Genomic DNA, 24,226 nt, shown 5'->3' with positions numbered 1-24,226 from the left:
CTGCTGCCCACGATCTCAGCTCTGCTATTTGGAGATTCCTTGGGGTGCTGTCTCATTAGATATGTGGACTCAACTTCAGTAACAGGTGTGGTTTCCCATTCCCGTCCCAGAGCTCATCAGGACTAATCTCACCATGCCTCCCAACCTGGTTTGCCTCAGTGATTGCTGAACGCCTGAGTTCCCTGGCATTCTCTCCTCAGCTGGACTTGTATCCCCTCTGGTTCTGTTCATCCTCTGTTCCAGGGTTTCTGGCACTATTGACATTTTAGGGTGTATAACTCTTTGTTTCAGAGGGCGGTTCTCTGCACGTTTAGCATCCCCGGCCTCTCTCCACTGGATGCCGGTCATTCCCCCTCAGTTATGACAACCAGAGATGTCTCTAGACATTTCCAAATATTCCTAGGGGGCAAAAGTGCACCTGGTTGAAAACTGCTGCTGTAATATAACCTACATCTTCCATTGTGCCCTCTGGAAATGTCATCTTTTGGAACCTCATCTTTAACTTCTTTTCTGGATTTTCCTGCCTCCCTTCTCTGTTTGAAACTTGGTTATCCCTTGGTTGTCTCAAATGGGGACTGTTTCTTCTCCAGTACCTACCAGGAGGTCAGGTAATTTTGCTCCTTGCTCCCCACTGCTGCACTGAAACAGGCATTTTCTATCCTGCCCACAAAAATCTGCTCCTTTGAAGTTCATGGCATCTGGTAATGCTATCCTTTCTTCCTCCTTGATGCATCATCCACTGACTGCCCCATCTTTCTCCCTCATTCTTGGGACAATGCGGTACCTGGCTTAGTCTCTTATTCCTCTCCTAAACACTATCAGCATTCCCAGTGTCTTCTGCATCCATACTGATGACTCATCCAGCACCATGGCCTCTCGGTTCCTGATCTTATCTTCACTGACCCTTTTAATTTTGCAAATAAATGAAGGAATGCTGATGACTTGCCAGACACTCTTCTAAATTCCAGGGCAATAAGAATAATGGGATAGACAAAACCTCTGCCCTCAGGGAATTTGCATTAAAAGGGTGGAGAGGTGCGAACAATAAGCGAACAAGAAGCGAACAAGAAAATCTCGTTTGACATTTGCTGTTAAAGGGATACACAGACTCTTGTGGGTAAGAATGATGGATTGAAGGGGTTAGTTTGCATAGGGGGTGAAAGAAGTCCTCTCTGAGATGCTGAAACGTTGAGGGGCTCACCACGCAGAGAGCCAGGGAGGAACAATTCAGGAAGAAGAAACCAGTAGTCCAAAAGTCTTTGGGGTGCTAATGAGCATGGAATGTTCAAGGGGTAGAAAGTTGGCATAAGTGAGTAGAGAGGTTGGTATTGGATGAGGTAAATTTGGGAGGACTGAGGTGTGCGCCTTTGTTGATTTGACTGTTTGTATCTTATGTGCACAAAACTGAGTTGATTCTTCTCCTCAGTTCATTATACACTATCATTGCTGGTCTGTGGCTGCTCTCTTTTAAAATTTTAAATATATTATTTGCCCATTTTTTAATTTTAATTTTTTGTGGTGGGGGGAGGTGATTAGGTTTACTTATTTATTTATTCTCAGAGGAAGTACTGGGGATTGAACCCAGGACCTCATGCATGCTACGCATACGCTCTACCCTCCCTCCCCTTTTAAAAAATTTTTATTTTTATTTTTATTTTTTTTTTGCTGGGGGGAGGTTATTTCCCCATTTTATCTCTAATTTCCAACCCAATTCCTCCACCTCCCATATGCTTCCATTCTGCTGTACTTACCTTTTGTATATACGCTTCCATTCTACTTTTCACACATCTATTTACACACGTGTATCCATGTTTGCTGTATTTTAAAGTATTTTAATGAATGTTATTGTGCAATCGATCTTGCTCTGTTCTTTACATTTTCGTTCAACTTTGGTTCTTGAGATCTCTCCATATTGCTCTATGTGTCTAGTTAATTTCATTTGCTTTGCTGCATAATATTCCATCGTGTGTACCTACACCTTTCAATTATCCTTTTCTCAACTCATAGCTACCTAAGTTGTTCAAGTTATTTGCCACAATAAACACTGTACATATTCTCCCTGGTGAGAGCTTCTGTGGGATGTGTCCCCAAATGTGGGAATGTTAAGGCATAAAATATAAGCATTGTTTAATTTTGCTAAGTACTGCTGGTTTGATCTCCCCAATTCTATACCTGTGTACACATTCACAAACAGAGCACCGTTTTCTATGTATTTACCAACAGTTCAGTGTAAAATTCTCCCACAGTGTGTGGCTTTATTCTCAGAATGCTCAGCTACATTCACCATCCTCTCAATTTTCTCTTCCTAAAGAAATAGCTTCACATTTTTGTCCTGCTCTATTCTGAACTGGTTGCTCTCCATGGCTGTTGGGCAGCCATCATCTGAGATCTCCTTTCACCATCGCCCTGGGGATTTCCTTCCCTTCTTTCTTGCATTTCTGGGGTTTTAATCTCTTCCTCTTCCTTGGCATACTCTCTTGTTTTTGTGGAGCACACCCTCCAGTAGCTTTCTGAGAAATGACATAAATCTTACTGAGAGTGCTCCATGTTTGAAAATGTCTGTAGTATCTTCACAGTTAGTTAGAAGTTTGGATGTGAAATTCTTGTTTGGAAATCAGTTCCCTTCGAGTCTGAGGGCATTTCTTATTGAATTCTAGCCTCCACTGTTGCTGTTGAGGATTTCAGTACTGATTCTTGATACTTTGCGTGTGTATTTTTTTTTCTCCTGCTCAGGAACTTTAGCATCTTCTCTTTGTCCCCCAGTTTTGAAATTTTTAAATTATGGGTCTCGGTGTAGGTCTATTTTTATCTCTTGTGCTGAGAACTTTGTGAGCCTTCTCAATTTGGAAATAAAAATCTTTCAGTGCTGGGACATTTTCTTGAATTATTTTATTGGTGATTTCTTTCCATCCTTGTTCTCTGTTCTCTCTTTCCAGAGTCCCTGCTGTTGGAGTTGAACCTCTTATCTTTTCCATATCTTTGTCTTTTTGCTCTTCTTCCTGGGAGATTCCCTCAATTTTATCTGACAACACTTATAAGGGGTTTTAAATTTCTATTGTCATATTTTTATCTTCCAAAAGGCTCTCTCTCTCTTTTTTTTTTTTTTTTTTTTTTTTGATTCTCTGAATATTTTTAAATGCATCCTGGTCTTGTTTAAAGACACAGTATTTTCTTTGACGATATTAATGATAGTTTAATTTTATACCTTCCTGCGTACACTCTGTTTCTCTAATTTTCCTCTCCACCTGGCCAATATGTTTACTTTTTATTACTCATTTTAGGTTTCCTCAAATGTCTTGTTATTTTTGGTTGTCTGTTGGTGATTAAGAGAAACATCAGAAAGCACATTTGAAGCTCTGTGTTGCTCTTCATGTCTTTCAGCAAAGACTGGGCTGTTTCACTGGGGAATTGCTAATAGCAGGATCTTTAGGTCTCTTCTTCTATTAGATTGGCTAGATTTCTCAGAGGTGTTTTAGTCTCCTGGTTAGAGGATTTATCCAGACTGGCAGTGTCCTGAGAGCTGAGTCAGGTCGACAAGTCTGGGGAAGGAGGGTGGAGTTTCAGCAGTCAGTGTGGATCTTGCAGTTAATGCTTATAGTTTCGGTACAGTGTTGTCCTTCAATTTTCCCTGGTCTGCCCCAATCCAGGGATCCCACTTCTACCCGCTTTATAGCATTGGTCTTCATAGTATGGTCTGTGGACTTTTAGGAGTCACTAAGACACTCCCAGGGGATCAGCAAGATTAAAACTCTTTTCATAAAGATACCAAGATTTCATTTGCCTTTCTCACTCTTGTTTTTTTTTTTTTTAATGAGTGTACAGTGAAGTTTTCCAGAGGCTACATGATGTGTGATAATCACAAGAGGGTGAATGCTGGAGCACATAGAAGACCAACTATCTTATATTAAGCCAGCTATTAAAAAGATTTGAATAATGTAAAACAATGCTACTCTTCTCAGTAATTTGATTTAGAAATACAGCTATTTTTTAATAAAATAGATTATTTAGGTTAATATATATTTACTGTTCATTACCATTATTAAAAATAAATTAATATTTTTAAATGACTTGGTTTTGATTTCTCACATGATAAATATCAACATATGTAATCCTCAAAATGTTTTTGGGGTCCTCAATAATTTTGAAGACTGTATAGTTGTCCTGAGAAATATAAACATTTGAGAATCGTTGCTTTAGAGAATGGCCAGGTGAAACTGGGGAGAGATTTGAGGATTCTGTCTTCTTTTTGAACGTAAGATCCATTTGCTTTTCTGCTCTCTTTTATCCCTTCCTGTCAGAGGTTCCTGTACCGTGAACAGCAAAGCAGAGAGACAGACAGAGCCGTGTCCCTGAAGACACTCTTAAACGGATGAATCCACCAGCCCTGAAGGCTGATGTACCTCTAGAGATGCTTCCTGTTATGTGAGATAATAATTTTCTTTGTTTGGTTTGATGTGATGGTTAATTGCAGCTGAAAACCCAATGGAGGCCAAGAGAGGAGAGTGTTTTAAGAAGCTGGGAGTGATGGAGTCCGTACATGATGGGCACTGAAGGTCATCCTGGGACTGGGCTGCAGGGAGGCCGTAGGTGGTCCTGGCAGGTCATTTTCAATGTGGTTGGTGGTGATGGTGGTGCATACTGGAGTAGCTCCTGACAGACCCCCTCTCCTGCTCTTGTTCCTCTTTGTCTTTCTCTTTGTCTCTTTTATCTTCCTTTTCTGCTAGACGACAAGATGCTGTGGTTCTGCTCCCCTTGGTCTGGGCTTTCTTCTCCTCTCTCTGTAGTCTATTCCGTGAAATCGTCCTTTCCCATGGGTCCAAATGGCATTTTAGGCTGGTGTTATCCCAAACGTGTATTTCCAGCCCAGGTCTCTCTCTGTGTTCCAGATTCACATAGCTAACTGCTCACCTGACGTCTCCAGTGGACTCTTTCCCCGATGCATTAGATTTAACTCCCTAAAGCCAGTGTGTTGGCCTGCCCTGTGCCCTTCCCCCAGCTGTCCCTGTCTCTGTTCAGTGCTGCCTTTCTCCCAGATGCTCAAGCCAGAAACTAAAGTGGCACTCTTGAGTCCCCTCTTTCCCTCACTCCCTGTTTCTGATCTACTTGGCAGTTTTATCGATTCCATCTGCAAAATACAGCGGGGATCTAGTCTTCTTCCCTTGTCCAATACCATCTTCTTGACCTGTATTGCTAACATCTCTTGCCTGCATGATTGCAAAAAAGCCTTTGTTGCTCTCCCTCCACCCAACAGTCAGACTGCTTCTAAAAAAATTCAGCGTAGCTCACGTTCTTCCTGCTTTAAATCTTCCCTCTGCTTTTGTCCCTAATATAGTAAAACCCAGACCCCCTCTGGCGACCCACAAGCCCTGCACGCTCTGGCCCCGCCATCTTCTTAGCCTTATGGCACATGTTCCTTCTACCTTGGAAGCCCTTCCTTGGCTGGCTACTTCTGTTCCTACACACCTCAGCTTCAATGTCATTTCTTCAGCAAGGCATTTCCACCTAATTTACCTAAAGTCCGTGTCGCATGTGATAATCTACTCAGCTCTTTGTTTTGTTTGGTTTTTTAATTTAACTTATTTGTTTCATGGCATACATAACAATTCAGATTCCTTTATATAAAACTATTTCTAAATATTCTGTGTTTGGCTGCACAGCAGGAAGGGTCTTACATTTATTTGCTAACTACTCTCTGGTAAGAGTTGGTTCCCATCAGGGCCTTGGCTCCCTTATATAGGGGCCCAGAATTTCTTAGAAGAGTTAAGTAAGTCTTAGTAACTCAGGAGTTACTAATAGGAGAAATGCCAGAGATTGACTCTTGGAACTCCAAAGTAATAATTTTCAAACTTTTCCGATTGAACCCATTCGCGATTTATTTAATAACGTTAGATTCCCTTCAAAGATTCCGTCTTTTGCCTCAGATTTCCTGGGCATGTTACTGAACCAAATGTCTTGTGACTCCCCATTCTGATTTTTAATAACAGTGAGTCAGTAACCTCGTTCCCATCCTTTGGAGACTGCAGATAAAATATATTTGAAAGGGTCCCCAGAGGGTTGGGGAGGGAAATAGGGACCCAGCCCTGGGATTTCTGGCTCACGCAGCAGCTTTTGCTGGAAACCGGTGAGGTCAGTGGTTGGGAGGCTGAGCTGATCTCTCGACAGTCACATGATGACAGCCTCAGAGTCTGTCAAAAGGGAGAGTCTTCAGCCTTGTTCTTTGGTTATATATACCTTTAAAAAGTTTATTTAAAACAAATTATATGGCAGATTTCTTCTCCCCTTCAGTGGCACCGTGGAAGGCAGTTTAGCTGTGCCTCTCTTGGAGAAAGAGAGAGAGGGAGGGAGAAAAACAAGGAGATCTGAAAGATGAGTAATTACTTCCATCAGCAGGAAATCAGTACTCTTTGTGTGAACTGAGCAGGTATGGGAGAGCCTGACTGTTTAATTTCCTTTAAACACCGTTTAATATTCAATGCTGAGAGGATCACTTTGGGACTTAGGGAGTGAAAGAGAAGTCAATGGAGGGAAAGGAGAGAAGTGACAGAGACTCCGAAGGCTGGGGAATGGGTGATGTTGAAGAGAGAGGTGTCAGTGTCTATTGGCAGCTGCTGGGGAGCCCAGAGACACGCACAGCCTGACACCCTTGCCCTCCCCAGTAACCTCTGAGCTGTGGAGGAGCCGGCAAGACCCAGGGTATGTCAGCTTTTGGGGACATGCTGTGGTCACTTCCTATAGTGAGTGATGGTTGCATCACAGCCTCCTCAGGTGACTGTCACTCCTTGTCTGTAAGACAAGCAACTTGGGGAGCTGCATAATTTTTCCTGGCTGCCTCTTAGGGCGCTGCATCTGCCAGGTGGTAAGTGAATGAGTACGCCCAGTAAACAGCCAAAGCAGGGTCTGGGGAACCTCAGGGCCCGTGTGTCATTCATCCTATGTAACTGACGCTCTGGGAAAGTAGGGAGGAGGCAAAATGAATCCTGCAGGAGCTCCTGAACACCCCCTTGTTCTTCCCCCTTTGTCGGTGCCTGTGGTGTCTTCTGTCTACACTCCATCCCTTCATCCTGTTCTTCCGATAGGATTCAGTTTTAAAATGAAGTCCCAAGGTGTGAAACACTGCTATGTGCGAGGCCCTTAGCTACTTGCTAGGGACTCAGGAATCACAGTTTTGTAAAGGAGGCAGACCTGTTAAGAGTAGATGTGGGCACATGACACAGGATACCGAGGAGGAAGGTGCTCTCTGCTGCAGTAGGGCCCTTGGTAGAGTCAGGTGAGTTTGACGGGGAAACAGGTAGGGTGACGGCTTTCTAGGTAGAGGGAACAGCCTGTGCAAAGGCTGGGAAGTCTAAACAACAATCAGGGCTCAGGGCTGTTCAAGCAGTCTGAAGTGCTGGAGAGTGAAGTCAGGATGTATGGACTTGGCTTGAGGTCAAAGATGTGGCTGAAGAGCTTGGTAGAGACTCGGCCATAAAAGGCTTTAAGAAGATCAGCATACGAAGGGGTGAAAGGTGCGATGAGACTTTAGTGTGATGTTTCTCATTTGTAACTGTAACTATAACTGTAATTGCTGGCCGTGAGGTTGTCATTGACTCAAAACTCCCGATGGTGGGATTGCAAGGCGTCAAAGCACTGGTGAGGGATCTTACCCCTAGCTCCTGCTTTTGGCTCTTCTGAGCTCACACTGGATTATACCCACTTTGACCGGTCACTGTATATTTACTGAGCACCTACTACGTGCTGAGAACAATATGTGTGGCTGAGAGATGCCGTGGTGCCCCAGCTCCCCTGGGACAGAGCTTTTCTGTGCTCCGTGCTCTTGACCAGGACTGACTCCCCACACATCTGGCTTCACACAAGCCATATTCACTCCTGAGCCCCCTATGCTCTGGGAATCCCATGGCATGTGCTTAATAAAGGTTCGAGGACTGCAGACTAGCACTCGTGAAGTCATTTATGAACACAGATTAGGCGAAAGTCATTGGTGGATCTAACATAAATAACTGTATCTTCCAGAATTTGGGGATGTGGAGGGTTGACCCAGGTTGAGCTAAAAGCAGATCTGATTTTACTTCTTCCCTGACTTGCTTTGTGACCTTAGACAGTCCTTGGCTGAAAGCAGCCTCTTTTCAGCATGTGTAAGATGAGAGATTTGGATCAGTGCTTCCCTAACATCCCTTCTAGTTCAAATATACTAATATTTTAAGTCTATAAATAGGAATCTCTGAAACTCTTCAGAGACATAAAAAAGCGTGAGCCCTGAGGGTTGTGAGACAGGGATGCAAAAAAGGGTACCCGGGGCTTAGCACTGGCTGCTACCTTGCTTGGAAAGTGCCGGGTTTTATTCCTTGTAAGATACAGAGAGGAAAACCCATCGTCTACTCTGGGGTGCCATGGCAATTAATTAGGCAATGTTTGCGTGGTACAAAAGGAACAAAAAGTGCTGCATGTAAGAAGTCATATAAATGCTAAGTGTTATTGTTTTCCGTCTGATTCTCCCCTAATCGGTTTCAGTTTCCTATCAGAGTAGTCGTTAACAGCATCAGCTGGGGTTCCTGTGGCTGATTGTGCTGCCAATAAAGGGGGGAAAATTCTCTTTAAATTTCTGTTTTAATTTCCCTCTGTCTCTGTCCCCCTCCCCACTTTTCTCTAGCACGTTGTTCAGAGTTGCTAACTGCTCAGGGGTCAGTAAAAAGTTAGCACCTTCTGCTTTCTCTCCATATTCATTCCAGTCTGTGAAACCAACACTCTCACTATAAGTTGGCAAATGGTGCCTCTGGGCTTGCCTGGCAGAGCTCTGGAGGATACCCAAATAAACGCCCCCAGGTGGGACTCCAGCCTTGGGGGCTCCTATCTGTGCCGGAAGGGTAGAGACTGGCCCCTCAACAGGTGACCCCTGTTCAAGGCAGCGCATGACCAGCTTGGTAAGGTCAAGGCTTGGGGTTCCTCCTGAACCGCACGATAAACTGTGGGCTCATTGATACAAATGCAGTGTCCTCTGTGTATCAGTTACCTATTGCCGTGATAATGCCATGTAACAAACCAAGCCAAAACTCAGGGGCTTCAAATGATGGCATTTCTTTAGTTTAAGAGGCTGAGGTTGGTGAGGCAGACCTGGCTCGGCCGGGGATGGCGTTCCTCTGGCCTCAGCCGGGTGTGCCTTCCTGTCTGAGGTTAGCTGCTCCTGGTCAGTGTAGGTTGTCCTTGGAAGGGGTGGCTGAAGGGACTTAGCTCTGCCCACTGTCTCTCATCCTCCAGGTGCTCGCCTGGGTGTGTCATTCTTGGGACAGTGCAGAGACGCAAGGATGAGAGGGAAATCTACAAGGCTTCCAAGTCCTGGGTGCAGAAGTGGCTCATCCTCATTTCCGTCTATTCTACTGACCAAAGAAAGTCACTTGACCGAGCCCAGATTTAGGGAGAGGGGAGCGGGATGCAGACTCTGCTTCTTTGGTGGGGAGGACTGCAAAGTCACATGGCAAAGGGCAGGATGCCGGAAGGTACCAGAAGGATGGGGTGAGGAACTAGGGCTGTGAATGCCATCTGTCCACCAGAATGGGCCTCAGCCCTAGACTTGAAACCTCTGGGGATCAGGGCATCTGCATTTTTAACCAGTTTCCAGGATGTTCTGATGCTCAGTGAAGTTTGATAACAACTGGACAGAAGCAAAGAGCAACAGAACAGCAGGAGCTTAGAGAATATGTGAAATTACCCGCTGCCTGGGCTGGCCTCACCCCAGATGCTCCTCAGCCTGCCTGCTCTCCATGTTTTTACTTCCAGAGGAACTGAGTCGAGCCCCTTCAGCTGTCAGTGAAGCTGGGTGTACTGGGACTCCCGGGGGGAAAGGATCTATATCACCAGAACCTCCACAAAGGCTCCGTGGAACTTGGTTGGGAGACTGGCAGGCTGGGCGAGGCGTCAGGTGAAGGAGAACAAAGGCTCAGAGGCAGAGGAGCTAAAGGGAAGTCAGAGCTTAGTAGGGTGTGGCTGGGGGAGGGTCTACAGGAGAGAAATCTAGAACGGGAAACCAAATCCAGATTGCGGTGTGCCTCCAGCAGCTGGAACGTGGGGAAGTCAGGAGTTAGCTGATGTGTGGTCCTGTCTGGGGAAGTCTGATAACAGAGTCAGTGGAGGACATGGAAAGGAAGTGCTGGCGACTAAAATAGGGCTACCACAGTGAGCTCCACATCTCCTCTGCTCACTCCTGGGTAGTACGGGGTCCTCTGGTTGGCAATTCAGTGCCTACTTCCCATGTAGGAGTCAAAGCTTTGAACTTAGTTTCATGTGATGTCTTTTGCATTTTTCATTTTCCTTTCTGCCAGCTCAGAGCTGCTGGAAGCAAGGAAGCGGGAAGTCGGGTGTGCCTCTCCTTCCGATTCTCGATTCCTGTGGCTTCAGCATCTACCTCCAACTTGTTAATCAAGGTCTCCACGGGTCTAGGATGTAATGGAGGGAGAAGAGATAAGGGGCATGGGAGTGTCTTGGCTGCATGTAATAAGCTTGCCCACCATCCAGTTCTACAAGAATCAAGTCATTTGTCACTGCTGTCACTGACCGACAACACACCATGAAAGGCATTCAGGGTGAAGATCAGGATGGGGGACTTGGTGCTCTGGGAAAATATGCAGATAATTAAGACTAGTTCAGGAGAAATTTTGTATGAACCTGGGTTCTTGCATCTTCCTGTACCTAGAAAAGCACTACAGTCATTAACTGAGATATCTGTTCCTCTTGACTAACGGTAACCTTCTGCTGAAATGTGTGCTTGAGTGCACGTGCCCCTTCTCCAAATCACATGTAGACTGGCCTCCCTTCCTATCCCTTGGGAGCAGCCCTCAGAGCTATCTGGGAGGCTGTCTCCCAGGCTATAGTTCTCAGTAAGTCCCCCAATGAAACTGAAACTCACAGCCCTCACGTTGTGCATTTTTGTTTCAGTCGACAGCTGGTCCTGGTGTGGACTTGCCAGCATTCTTTCTGGCTCTTCTGTTGGGGTTCTGCAGAGACACCTTGTCTTAGGTTGAGTGTTAGGGAGTGGGAGCTGGATGGGGAGGGTGAGGAGGCCAAGAGAGCCGTGTCTGTAGAGCACACCTCAGGTCCTCCTGACTTAGGGTCGGGGAGCTGAACCTGGTACTTCCCTCCTATAGACGCTGGCTAGCAGGCATCCAGGCACTGGACACGGGCTCCCAGCCACCTGATGCAACTGCTTCTGCGGGCAAAGCAGCCCCAGCGACTCCAGGGCTGTCCTCCAAGGAGAGCTGCAGATGCAGGCTGTTCGAAGCAAAGCACACAGAAGGGAAAGGGGCAGCAGAAATGCTCAAAGGGGTCCCTGGACTATGGTGATGCGCTGACAGTGTCTCTCATGCTCCCTTCTTCCCCAAGGACCTCTCACTCCCAGTTCCCTTGATGCAGGTGATGGACACTCACGTGGCTCTCAGTGTCGTCATTCCTCAGCCCCAAGCACCTGCAAAACCTGCAGTGTCTCCTACTGAGGTCTCTTTACTCCCTTTGGGAGTCCATCTCCAAAGGATCTGATGGCCCCATGCCTGCTCTCTCTTTCTTGTAGAGTTCCCCCTGGTCCCTGGGAAACACCAACTGATGGCTTTCCTGTTCTGGCATCTCTGGGAATGCAGTGCCCTCGCCTTGGGCTTGTCTGCCAGCTGCCAGCAGCCTGCTCCTTGGGGTTGGGATTATTTAAGGAGGAGTCAGACAGCAGCCCCTGTGACCCCAAACTGTACAGTCACAGCACAGATCTCTCTGAAGAAATCATCCAAAAAAACAAAAATCTAATAGTCAACTCCTAGCCTTCTTATATGAGTCTTGCAATTTTTTTTTTTTTTTTTTTTTTTGGCCATCTCCTTTATAAATTCTGCAGGCATCCTACCACCTCCTTTGGAATGTGCCTCAGGGTAAACCTCCATTTCTTACATCCTGTTACATGTATTTCTCATGACCTTCTGTAGGAAGGACGTTTGGTTGAGTCCACAAACATGTGGAGTGGGGCTGCACCCTGGGCTGTGGGGAGCTGGGAGAGTCAGAGCTGGCCTCCGCTGCCCTGTCTGGTGCTGGAAACATTGTCTTCCTCAGTTAATCAGCTTTGACGAGCCTGATGAGCCAGTCTGGCAGGAGGCTCTTTGAATACACAAGAGCCTGGGACTTTTACATTTCTCCCTCTGTTTGAGGAGCATCAGAGCAGGAAGTGGTGCCCTACAAAAATCTTCTGAATGAGTGAATGAAGGGAGCTGGGTCTTCTGAAATGAGCATTATGTTTTTGTTCCTTGAACTCAAGATATCAAAAGCAGAAAGTTCCAGGGTCGTTACAGGGGCGTCCCAGAGATGTTTCCGCATCTCTCGTTGCTGGTGGGTTTACAATGTCCGTATGTGTCATTAGAAAAGAAATGGGAGGCTCCATCTGCACAGCCCCACCCCTCCCAGGTCACCCCAGCTGAGGATGGCAGTGGGGAGATCAAAGTGGTCTGGGAGGGGCTCGTGGGGCTTTGACAGGTACACAATCCATTGTCCGAGGGACACTGGGCATGATGACATGGGGCACCTCCCTGACCCAGGGGAGAATTCCCAGCCTCTGGAGGGGTGAGGAACACCAGCCTAGGCACTGTTACTAGGAGCTCTAATGGCTTTTGGCCTAAGTTAGCGGAGCCACATAGCTTCTCTGGTCTGGTCTGGCCCTTTTGTCTCCCTGAAACTTGGAGAATGATTCAAGTAGATATGAAAGGTACTCACTGGGACAGAGAGTTCATTATCTAGAATTACAAGTCTACTGAATCCCCCCCAAGTTTTAGGTAGCGTCCCCCAGTGGATGACTTCATGTGGGCCCCTCCACCCTGGTCTCCACTCCTCACCCAGACCGTGGACAGTTATCATGTGACCTTCTCTGTGCAGGGAGGGAGACGGACTAGCTGCTCAGAGTCGGTCAGCCTCCTCTGTCTCCAGGGAGGGTCTCGGGGGGAAAGCTGACTCACTTAGAGCTGGCTCAGTGCACAGGATGCCTTTGCCCTGCACTCAGCAGAGCAGGAAGCTTTAGCTGGATCATTGCATCTTCCCCCAGGAGGCAGTTAGCAAAGGTGGGATGTGAGTGACACGGATGGGCGGCAGTGATCTTGTAGAAATGGCAAGGAGAGGCAGCTCCAAGATAAGTCATGAGAAAAAAAAAATCCAGATTTCACTGGACTTGTTGGGGTGGGGACAGAAGAGAGCAGAGGGGAGAGAGGAGCAGAATGAGACCCTGGGGAGGGACCTGGAGGCACAGATGTAGTTACTAAGGTCTAAATCACATGCAAATAGCTTCGTGGCTTTTTTTCTTAAATCCACATTTTATTTGAAACTCACAAACTTCTGGTTCCAATTGTTTCCTTGGTTATATCTGTCCTTGCTGAGTCTTGCAAATGAGGCGAAATTCTCCAATAATGCCATTTCTCAGCTGCTGTGACCATATTGCCGCTAAAGGTGTCCAATGGGCAGCTTGCTCAGCGTGGTGGTGACTGTCGGGCTTCTCAAAACCTAGGAGATTTAAGAGCGTGAATAAATGGCTTCAGCAAAACATTATTGCTGCACATGGGAACGCAATTATTTCTTCTTAGTCCAAGGTCCTTTGTTCCTTCCACCTCACCCTTCCTCATTCCTCAGGTACCCCAGCTGGTGCAGAATAGATGCCCCCTCAAAAAAATTTATTGAGCACCTACTCAGCACCAGCTGGGATACACAGATGTAGTCTGATATAGTCCATATCTACTCAGTGTAGACATGGTAGGAGCTGAGAAGTTCCTCATTCATTTATTTGTTCAATAAATGTTCCAGTGGTGCCTGCTATTCGATAGTCTGTGCTAGGCATTGGGAATCCAGGGGTGAGCAGGGGAGGTGTTGCCTATGCTTTTGTGCAGGTTATAATCTGGGTGGGGAGAGATGCCAAGGAAAGAAGATCATAAATATAATGAAAATATAATGACCTAGTTTGGAGGATGCTTAGTGGTCCAGTCCACACGGGTGTCTCTCCTCACTGGCTCACATTTCATGCGTATGTTCAGCTGTGAGCTGCGGAAACGCACATTATGTATTAGAATACTTGTGGGCGTGTGTGTAACAAGGAGGGTGTATGTTTCCTTCCTCATTTATTCTCAAGAAGGGGCAGGGCTTCCTTGGCAAACACAGATCTCAAGTTAAGGTTTTGCACCCTGATTGGCCACTCTTCCTTAACACCAAGGAGACCCAAGGGGTCCGTGATGGGGGTGGGCAGGGAGCAGATTTAACATGCCGTGTCAGTGGGGCTCTTCAAGACTGTGCTGTTAGAAAACCAAAGGCCAGCTGGGGACAGCAAATTGTGGCCATGGTTGTGACTCTTGCTTTCATTGGTGTCAGTGGTTTTATTATATTCCCAGGTCCTTGCCTTGAAACCTGAGCCCTGTGCCTGCAGGACATTTTATGTCCGAAGTAGGGTAGGAAGTAGACAAACATGACCTATTCTTCAATGTCTATTATACAATGACTCAATCTGTATGCACAGGAGGCTGACACAGCTTTTCCCAAACGTCCTGTAGGGACAAATGGAAGGCCTCCAGGACTCCGTGCTCCTGCCCACTGGCCTCAGCCCCATCCCAGCAGACACAACCACTGGGAGCCCCAAAGACCTTCCTGGCTGTAGCTCTTTAGATAAGCCCTTCTCCCCTCTTCCTCTGTAAACAATGCTGGTCTCACGGGGCTTTATGAGAATTTAATGATCCATGCCGCGTAAAAAATTATTTTATAATCAGGAATCCACTGAAATTATTACTGCTCTTGGTTGTCATTGCAATGATGTCCTTGATTCTCACTTCACTTCTGCAAACAGAGAATGCTTAGGGGCTTGTGGCAGATTATGTCTTCCCAAGATGGCACAACAACTCTCCCACCTCACATGTGCTTTCTCAGTGTGACCTTACCACTCCCCCGTGAAGACATGTGACCTCTTTCTCCATCCCCTGGGCTGTGGGATGACCCCATGACCCATTTGGTTGCTTTGGCCAGTGCAACATGGCGGAGTGACACTGTGTCAGTGGTGGGTGGAGCCCTGGGCCAGCCTGGCAATGTCAGCCTCCTGCCTCTTGGAGCCTGCTGCCATGTAAGAGGTGTGACAGTCTTGAGACTGCCGGGTGATGTTCTCCCAGGGGGGAAAGAAAGGCCAAGGAGCAGAAGGGTGTACCAGTCACCACACGAAGAAGCCATCTTGGAGATGATTTCCCAGCCCCAGCCTCTTCCCAACTGAATTCCTGAATTCCCAGCCTATTGAATTGTGGGAAAAATGATGGTTGTGTTAAGACACTCAGTTTTGGGGGTAGTTGGTGACCTAGCAATAGAAGACTATGCAAGCCCTTGTTCGTCTTCCAGGTTTGTGTTTTCTTTTCTCCAAGCCCTTACTAATTCTGTTGAATTGACAAAAGCATGGGCTTTTCCAGCCCAGATGGTCTGCTGTGTGAATCTTGACTTGGCCACCTATGAACTGTGTGTTCATGTAATGCTTTGAACTTCAGCTTTCTGACCTAATACAGTTTCCTTAGAAGGCCTCCCAGAGGTGTGGCAAGGCTGTAATGAGCCAATCCCACTACAAGTGGCTGGCAGTGTGTCTGGCCTTTATTGTCTGGGGCACCGTGGGCACCTGCAAGTCAGTCCTACAGCCCTGATGGGGTTAGTTCTCAGTAGTACTGGAAGTTGATGTACCCTGGGGACTGCTTTAAGGATGAGGAGGGGAAAGGCTGCCTAGTGTCAAGGCTTCAAATACAGTTCGTGACTGCTCAGTACCTACTACGTGTGCCAGATCTCTGTAACTGCTATGTTATTCCCTTAATACGTATCTCCATTTTACAGATGGGGACACTGAGGCTCAGCGATGCTGATGTGGCTTACCTGAGGACCAACGCCAACAACAATGGAGCTAAGGTAAGAGATCGGTTTCCTGGACACCAAGTCCAATGTGACTTGAGGCAATCACTTAGAATTTTGACTCCAGCACAAGGTGGAGAAGATAAGAGAGTGTTCCAGGGGCATATAATTTCAATCTTAAAGCATTGCAATGCAGTGACTCCTTGAACAAAATGAAGAATACTGAATTCTTTCAAAGCTGCAGACACAAGAAGTTTACTCCTTCCAGTTGATTGTTCTTGGCAAAATAGGCTTGAATGGCATCTTATTCCTTTGTTTCCAGTTGGAGGGTCTTCTGTTTTGAGCATGTGTGTTCCTCTGTTCTGGAAGTTTTTCTTGACAGAAGCAGAGAGGTTTTTGACAAACAACTTTAATATTCTTTGTGTCTGTTTGCTGGCTCTAATAATCCTGCAAGCTTACGAGGTCACTGTTAAGATTAAATCTGAGTCATCGGAGGCAGATGTTGACACATCATTATTTAAATCCCGAGCTGCCGGAGGAGTCTCAGTGCCCTGAGTGATGACTCACTGTCCAAATGAACACCCCAAATTCCACTCAGCCTGCTGAGCAGGGACTATGGACAACAGTGGGGAAACAAGTTTGCTTTTCTGCTTGCCTTGCTCTGTGTGATGAGAAAGCTCTGCTTTCCGCTGCGGAAGCAGCATGGTGTGTAGAGGATGAGGATGGCCCAGAAGATCTGGGCTCCCATCTCATCTCTACCACTTGCTGTGGGTTCTATCTTTTCACCTGTTCTTCAGAGCCCTTCCTGTAATTGGTGACTACACCTTTGTTCATTCATGCAATAAGGTGGATTATCTTGACTGTACAATGTGACTGTGAAAATTTACAAATATATACTCCAAGTGAGCATCACCCAGATCAAGACATGGAACATTTTTCTTATCCCCAGAAGGCCCCTTGGTACCTCTTTTCAATCAGTAACCCCTCAAAGCAACCATTATTCTGACTTCCAACACTACAGATTAGTTGTGTCTGTTCTAGAATTTCATGTAAAAGGAATCATATGACACATACACTTTTATGTCTGGCACTTTTGCTCAGCAAAATCCCTGTGAGAGTTATCCATGGTGGTGTGTTAGCAGTAATTTACTCCTTTTCATTGCTGAGTAATATTCCATTATGTGGATATGCTGCAATTTGTTTATCCACTCTCCTGTTCAGTGACACCTGGGCTGTTTCCAGACTTTGGCTATATGAGTACAGTTGCTATAGCTAGTCTTTTTTAAAACTTTAATTAAAAAAATTTGTATTGAAGTTTGGTTGATTAACAATATTATGTTAGTTTCAGGTGTACAGCAAAATGATTCAGTTATACATGTATATTCTTTTCAGATTATTTTCCATCATAGGTTATTACAAGACATTGTATTGTTCTCTGTGACATACAATAAAACCTTGTTGCTTATCTATTTTATGTATAGTAGTTTGTATCTCTTAAGCTAAAACTCCCTCCCTCCCTTTCCCCCTGGTAACCATAAGTTTGTTTTCTATGTCTGTGAGTCTCTTTCTGTTTCGTAAGTAAGTGCATTTGTATCATTTTCAGATTCCACATATAAGTGATATCATATATTTGTCTTTCTCTGTCTGACTGACCTCATTTAGTATGATCATCTCTAGGTCCATCCATGTTCCTGCAGATGGCAGTAGTTCATTCTTTTTTATGGCTGAGTAATATTCCTGTGTGTGTGTGTGTGTGTGTGAGTGTGTGTGTTTGTGCGTGCGTGGGGGTGTGCGTGTTTGCGTGTGCTACATCTTCTTAAGCCATTATCTGTTGATAGGCATTTGGGTTGTTTCCATGTCTTGGCTATTGTAAATAGTGTCTATAACTTTCTTGTACACACCTTTTTGTAGACGTAAGTGTTCATTTCTCTTGAGTAAATCCTTAGAAATGAGGTTGTAGAGTCATAGGATAAGCATGACTTTGACTTTATCAGAAACTGCCTGACAGTTCTAATGCCTAATATGTTCAATCTTTTAAAATTTAGCCCTTCTGGAGAGTGTCTTGTGGCACCTCAGTATAGTTTCAAGTTGCATTTTCCTGATGAATAATAAAGCTGAAGCATTTCTACTCATGCTTACTACCACTTATATATCTTTTTTAAAAAGCTTTTAAAAAGTTGAGTATAGTCAAGATACAATGTTGTGTTAATTTCTGGTGTACAGCATAGTGATTCAGTTATACATACATATATTCCTTTTCAAATTCTTTTTTATTATACGCCATTCAAGATACTGAATATAGCTCTCTGTGATATACCTTTACTTTTTATGAAGCATCTCTAAATATTTGCCCATCTAAAATGGTTGGTTTTATTGGTAGAATGGATTAATAAAAATATTATCTGGAGGATGGACTTTAGAAAAGTGCTGAGTAACAGGGTTGTCCAGCACAAGCAATAGAAATGGGGTACTGTTCTCACAGTGCTTCTCAGTCCAGCTCACATCTGGGTGGAAACCTGTAATGATGCTACCACCTGCCTTATTTAGAACAAAGAGACGTGAATAGTAGGGGTAACTCTGATAATAATCTCTGAGAATTATATGCACACACACGCACACAGCACTGTGGAAGGAAGATGAGCTCAAAAGCCAGAGAAACAATCCTGGGACCTTGAGAGATACATGGCAGTGACCGCTTCTTGGTGTGATTAGGAAGGAGGCTAGGGAGCCCAGGAATTGGGCTGGTCGTGACTTGTTCTTTAGTTGAAATAACTCAGTCCTGCTGACCCTGCTGCTTGTGAAATCACCAAGAACAGAAAAGAAAATGAGCCTCAGGGCTGCTCAGATTCGTCTCTCATCAGGAGAGTTCTCGAATCTCTCTTTTCCTGTCTGTAAGATGGGAATAATAACTTAGCCTATTTTGAAGAACAATTGAGAAGATTAGAAGTAATTGTGTAAAATACCAAGCACAGTGCCTATGATCTAGTCAGAGTCCAATTGATGTCAGTGTTCTTCATTTCAAGGGAAGAACATAAAACACTGGTTACCAATGTGGAGTCTTTGTGTGTATGGGCAACGTGGCTGGTTAGCCGGTGACAGCTCTGTGCCTGGCAGGGACACCTGCTCTTCCTTGACATCACACTTCCTTATCTGAAACCTGGAAGAAGGTTCCTACACTGGACTCTGGGGACTGTATTGAGCATGTGGTGAGGGCAAGGTGCGCTCCTCACTTTCCCTTATTTGCTGTGTAGCCTTCATGGGACCGAGACCTTTGCTGTGTACTTGCCAGATGTTGGGGGAGGGTGGATGTAATTGGACTGAAGTTTTGGCTGCATCTAGAACTCACATGGCCTAATTCATGGAGGTGTGCATTATGCAAGGCCAGATTTACATAATGGAAAAATAAGAGTATTAGAGAAAAACATCAAAAGCTTCCTTTTTAAAATAATTCTCTTAATAAAAGCTGATTGTTTATTATATGGGCTGTGGGTTGCTATGACTGACATGAGGGTGCTGAATTAGAAGAGAACTGAAGTGAATATTCTAATACGGATGGGCATAGCTTATATATACTTAGAAAAAAAGTGCATTTTAGAAACAGGCTTGAGATGTTGTGTGGTGTGTTTTATGGTGTCCATAAAATGTCCTGGGTTTCTGTGTCAGTCGGCTTCCTGTTTTCTAGGTTACCCATTTTATTCCCATTGTGTTTTATTTCTCAGTCATATTGAGATTGTTTATTCATTCATTCATTCATCCATCAATACATAGATTTTGGTAGCATATGTGTCCACATTCTAAGGAATATTCAAAGAAGTAAAACATGTGGTCTCTCAGGATGATTTCATGAAGAGCAGTAGAATGTCTCTGCCACTAGCTGACCTTCCTCTTTGAATTAGTCTGCATTCAATCACTGTATTCAGTGATTTCAACACTGGGGAAATTTAATATAGAGAATTTTAAGGCTATGGTAAGATAGTATGTGTAAAGATGGAAAAGGACCCATGGAGTGACAAGTGTGGAAGGGGCTGTTAGGACCTCACCAAAGAAGGTCTGGTTGCAGTGCTCTGCATGTTGGGAAAGATTGCTGGGTTTGTAGGAGCTGGAGCTAGTCCACAGTAACTTTGCAAACAGCAACAACCTTACGGAGCCTGGATGAGCTGAGGCTGGGAGTTAGGAGTGCAGAGGGAGTGGAGGAGAGACCACTGTGGGGTGGAGGCTAGGAGCATGCAGCGTCCACAACCAGACAGCTGCACGAGGTGGTCTCTGGGCCTCCGTGGGGCTGCCAGGTTGCAGGGGGACTGCATACTTTGGGCATGATTCTGGGCCAGAGGGCCTTGGGTTGTCCCCACCCACGTGCATCGCTGACAAAAGGTGCAGGTGGAACTAGAAAAGCAAAACCAGAGCAAGTCAAATCAGGGAGATTTGCCTCCTGCCTCCTGCCATGTCCTGCCAGCGCCCTCTACTGACAAACCTTGGCATTGTGCTCCCTATCCAGGAGAAATGCTCCCATTATCCCAGAGCAGGCAGTGAAGGGTGAATTTGGAGCTGAGAAGCATAAGTCAATAACTGGCCCACCATCTTGGTTGTGGTTTATCTTGTAAAACCATTGAAAATATTTGACTTTCACAACCAGCTCCAAAGACCCTTCATGGGCTGCAAAGCTGGAAAGTTGTACAAAGGGTTCCAGAGAGCAAATCCTTCCGAGAGAATGACTCCGTTGGCAGCCCTCCCAGGAGGAAGACCTGGATGCAAGCCCAGGTTGGTAGCAGTCATTTGTACCCTATCCTTCCCTGCTGACAGGTAGTTTCTATCTGTTCAGTTTACAGACTTGGAATCTGCCAGACATGGGCTTGAGCCCCAGCTCTGGCACTCACCAACTGTATAACTTTGGACACTCTGCAGTCAGTTCTTCGTGGTCCAGATACCAGCGTGTGCCTAATGATACTCTGAAGTTACAGCTTTCCCATCACTTCAGAGGCTCAATCACCATGCCCTAAAGGGTCAACATCCTTTTCCTGGAATGGGCCAGGTAGTAAAGGTTTTAGGCTTTGCGGGCCATAAGGTCACTGTTGCAACTATCCAGTTCTGTCTTTGTAATGCAAAAGTATCCACAGAAAACAAGCACATGACTGAGCATGGCTGTGTGTGGGGAGGTGTGTCCAGTATTGGATTGAACTGGGTGTCCCCTGTAGCGCCATGGCCTCCCGCTTTCCAGACAGAATTTTATCTCAGGCCTTACTGACTTGCCCTCCTGTGGGTCTTGGAGCCCCTGACGATATCGTAATGAATTGTCCTGGCTTTGAATCTGGAGCATCAGAGGTTGGGGTTTTGGTTGCTTCCTACCTAGAATGTCCTAGTCTTCTTATTTGAACTCGGTCTTTAGGGTCCAGCTTTGCAAACCTAAGGAAGATGGCAGCTTTTCTAAGTTACTCAGAAAACAAGATGTTGTTAGACAGCCTTGGCAGTGATGCACTGTGGGAAAAGGAGAGCCACTTTCCTCTTTAAGGAATAGCCTTGACAACACAACATTATCAAACCATCCCTGGCTCCATGGTTTTACTGTCGCTACAGATTCTAAAGGCAAAAAGTTGTCACTGTTGGCAAATGATCATTGGTTATTGGCCCCTGTGGATATTCTGGGCCAGAGAAGTTATGGTAAATTTGAATATATCAGGTAATGAATTTGAAGGAAAAGTAGGGGCCGACAGAATAAAACATTAAACTAATTGTCCTAGTGATGGGGGGGGGGTGACGCTCCCCAGACAGACACCTGTGAACATGCCTCTACCCTGGCTGGTCTGTGAGCCCAGCTGCTGTCCCTGCCCTGTGCCACCAGCTCATATGATAAGGTAACCACTGCACCCTGGCATTTTCCTTCACCTTTTTTTTTTTTTTTTAAGCTCTGTTTAAATTCTGGGGCAGAAGTGTTGATGCCAAGATATTATGCCCTTTTGATAACTGCTGCTTAAGCTGCTTCTTTGACAGACAAATTCTAATTAAACAGTATAATAAGTTGCAGAAACACAACCATTCTTGGTGCTTTTCCTGTGGCATGTCACATCTGAAAAAGCCACATCCTGTACCTGGCAGATACATTTTTAGGAACTGTCTCTGTGAAGTTGCACTGTTTCTCCAGAGATGTTGGTTAGGCTAACACCTTCCTTTTTTTTCTCTTAGTGGAAACTATTTTTAGGTAGCAAATGAATTGCAGGGAAGTTAAGGTCAAAGAGATTTGTATTTCTTTGCAGCAAATTCTGCCCTCGGCTTAGGAATGTTCCAACAGCCTGTTAAATGACTGAACTGCGATTTGAACCTGGGTCTTTCTGTCACCATACATTCCAGGGAAATAAAAGGAAAATGAACAACAACGACAACACAACAAGTACCCAAACCAAGGTACTTGATTCTGGATATATGATTTGACTTGGATTTGAGGAATGGAGGGTCGTGACAGTGGTGATTTTCAGGAAATGACTGGAAATGTGGACCCAGAACTTGAGTGACAAGTGCAGAGTAGAGATTTAACTGTGAGAGTCTCCTGTTTGGAGCTTTATTTTTAAATCAAATACTCTTTATTTAACCTGATTAAATGGCATTTTTTATAGGTTGTAGTGGAAGAGGCACTTAAGGGAGTCAAGAAAAGCTTCCTCTCCTGAGTATTTACCTTTATTTACACTTGCTGTGTGCCTTTGGGCAAGTCACTTAGCCTCTCTGATTCTGGAAATTAAGTCACCCAATCTGAGTTTGGTGGGAGCAGTAGGCACTCAGGCTAACTTGGGCTTATTCACATGGCAGGCAGAGGATTCCACAACAGTGAGTGGAAGCAGCTGGGTCTCAAAGCCTCTTCTGTCACTTTCCACTGGTCAGAGCTGCAAAATTAAGCTGGGAAGAGAGGAGAGTCATTGAAAGTGATCTACACGGGGTTAGTTTTCATTCTGGGATCTTCAAGGAAGATAAGTGATTAATATAATGTGGCGACTGGGGTGTGTGATATGATGTTAGCTGAAAGGAGAGAAAGGCACCCACTGCAAAGGGAACACAGCACAAGGAATCACAACGTACTCGCTGTGTGGCCTTGGACAAAATACCTACTGTCAGAACCTCAGTTTTTTTTTTTAAATGAAGTACAATCAGTTACAATGTGTCAATTTCCAGTGTACAGCACACTGTCCCAGTCATGCATATACATACATATATTTGTTTTCATAATCTTTTTCATTAAAGGTTATTACAAGATATTGAATATAGTTCCCTGTGCTATACAGGAAGAAATTTGTTTTTTTTCAATCTATTTTTTATGTAGTGGCTAACATTTACAAATCTCAAACTCCCAAATTCATCCCTTCCCACCCTCTTTCCCCAGTAACCATAAGATTGTTTACTATGTCTGTGAGTCTGTTTCTGTTTTGTAGATGAGTTCATTAGTGTCCTCTTTTTCCTTTTTTTTTTTTAGATTTCACATATAAGTGATATCATATGGTATTTTTCTTTCTCTTTCTGACTTATTACTTCACTAAGAATGACGATCTCTAGGTCCATCCATGTTGCTGTAAATGGCATTGCTTTATTCTTTTTTATGGCAGAGTAGTATTCCATTGTATAAATATACTACAACCTCTTTATCCAGTCATCTGTTAATGACATTTAGGTTGCTTCTGTGTCTTGGCTATTGTTAATAACACTGCTATGAACATTGGGGTGCATGTATCTTTTCAAATTAGCGTTCCCTCTGGATATACAGCCAGAAGTGGGATTGCTGGACCATATGGTAAGTCTATTTTTAGTTTTTTGAGTAATCTTCATACTGTTTTCCACAATGGCTGCAGCAAACTACATTCCCACCAGCAGGGCAGGAGGAGAACCTCAGTTTTTTATCCTAAGATTCCCCAAAGCCGTCATTAAGCCTGTTCTATTTGAGGCACTGGAGCCACAGACTAAAAACAAAAACAAAAACAAAAACGAGACGACCCTTGTGAGTTTCTGCAGTTGTGTGTGTCAGTGGTATACAGGGAGTAAGGGACGCTGGGTCAGCCTCCTTCATCAATAAAGGGTCATCTGGTGTCTCACGTGCTGTCCAGGGCAGCTTTGAGCCTGCTCACCAGACTGTTGATTCCCTGAAGTTGCTGAGAAACTGCAGGTGAGCAGTGTTCCCTGCACCCAATGAGCAGGTGCTTCTGCAGGGCAAATCTTCCCTTGTTAGCTCAGCTTTTGAATTGCTTGACCCCTTTGGGGACCATGGGTGGCTAAAGACTTCAAGCGCATCTCTATTCTGCTCACTTGTCCTGGCTGATTTTCAACTTTGTTTTCCAGCTGTGAAAAACATATATACGGGTGGCAGTAATTGGAAATTTAATAATTTTTGAATGTT

General features: G+C 45.0%; 1 long non-coding RNA gene across 1 annotated transcript; it reads right to left on the bottom strand.

Moving 5' to 3' along the window:
- Nucleotides 1–6,220: 6,220 nt before the first annotated feature.
- LOC116657053 lies at nucleotides 6,221–23,567 on the bottom strand. Its single transcript, XR_004311975.1, has 3 exons — nucleotides 23,541–23,567; nucleotides 17,669–17,738; nucleotides 6,221–6,231 (listed from the first exon to the last, which is right to left on the bottom strand). It is a non-coding gene; the product is annotated as an uncharacterized LOC116657053 (long non-coding RNA).
- Nucleotides 23,568–24,226: the final 659 nt, after the last annotated feature.

This window comes from Camelus ferus, chromosome 17 (genome assembly GCF_009834535.1).
Source record: "Camelus ferus isolate YT-003-E chromosome 17, BCGSAC_Cfer_1.0, whole genome shotgun sequence".
Classification (NCBI taxonomy): domain Eukaryota; kingdom Metazoa; phylum Chordata; class Mammalia; order Artiodactyla; family Camelidae; genus Camelus; species Camelus ferus.
This window is presented reverse-complemented; position numbering and strand designations above follow the sequence as displayed.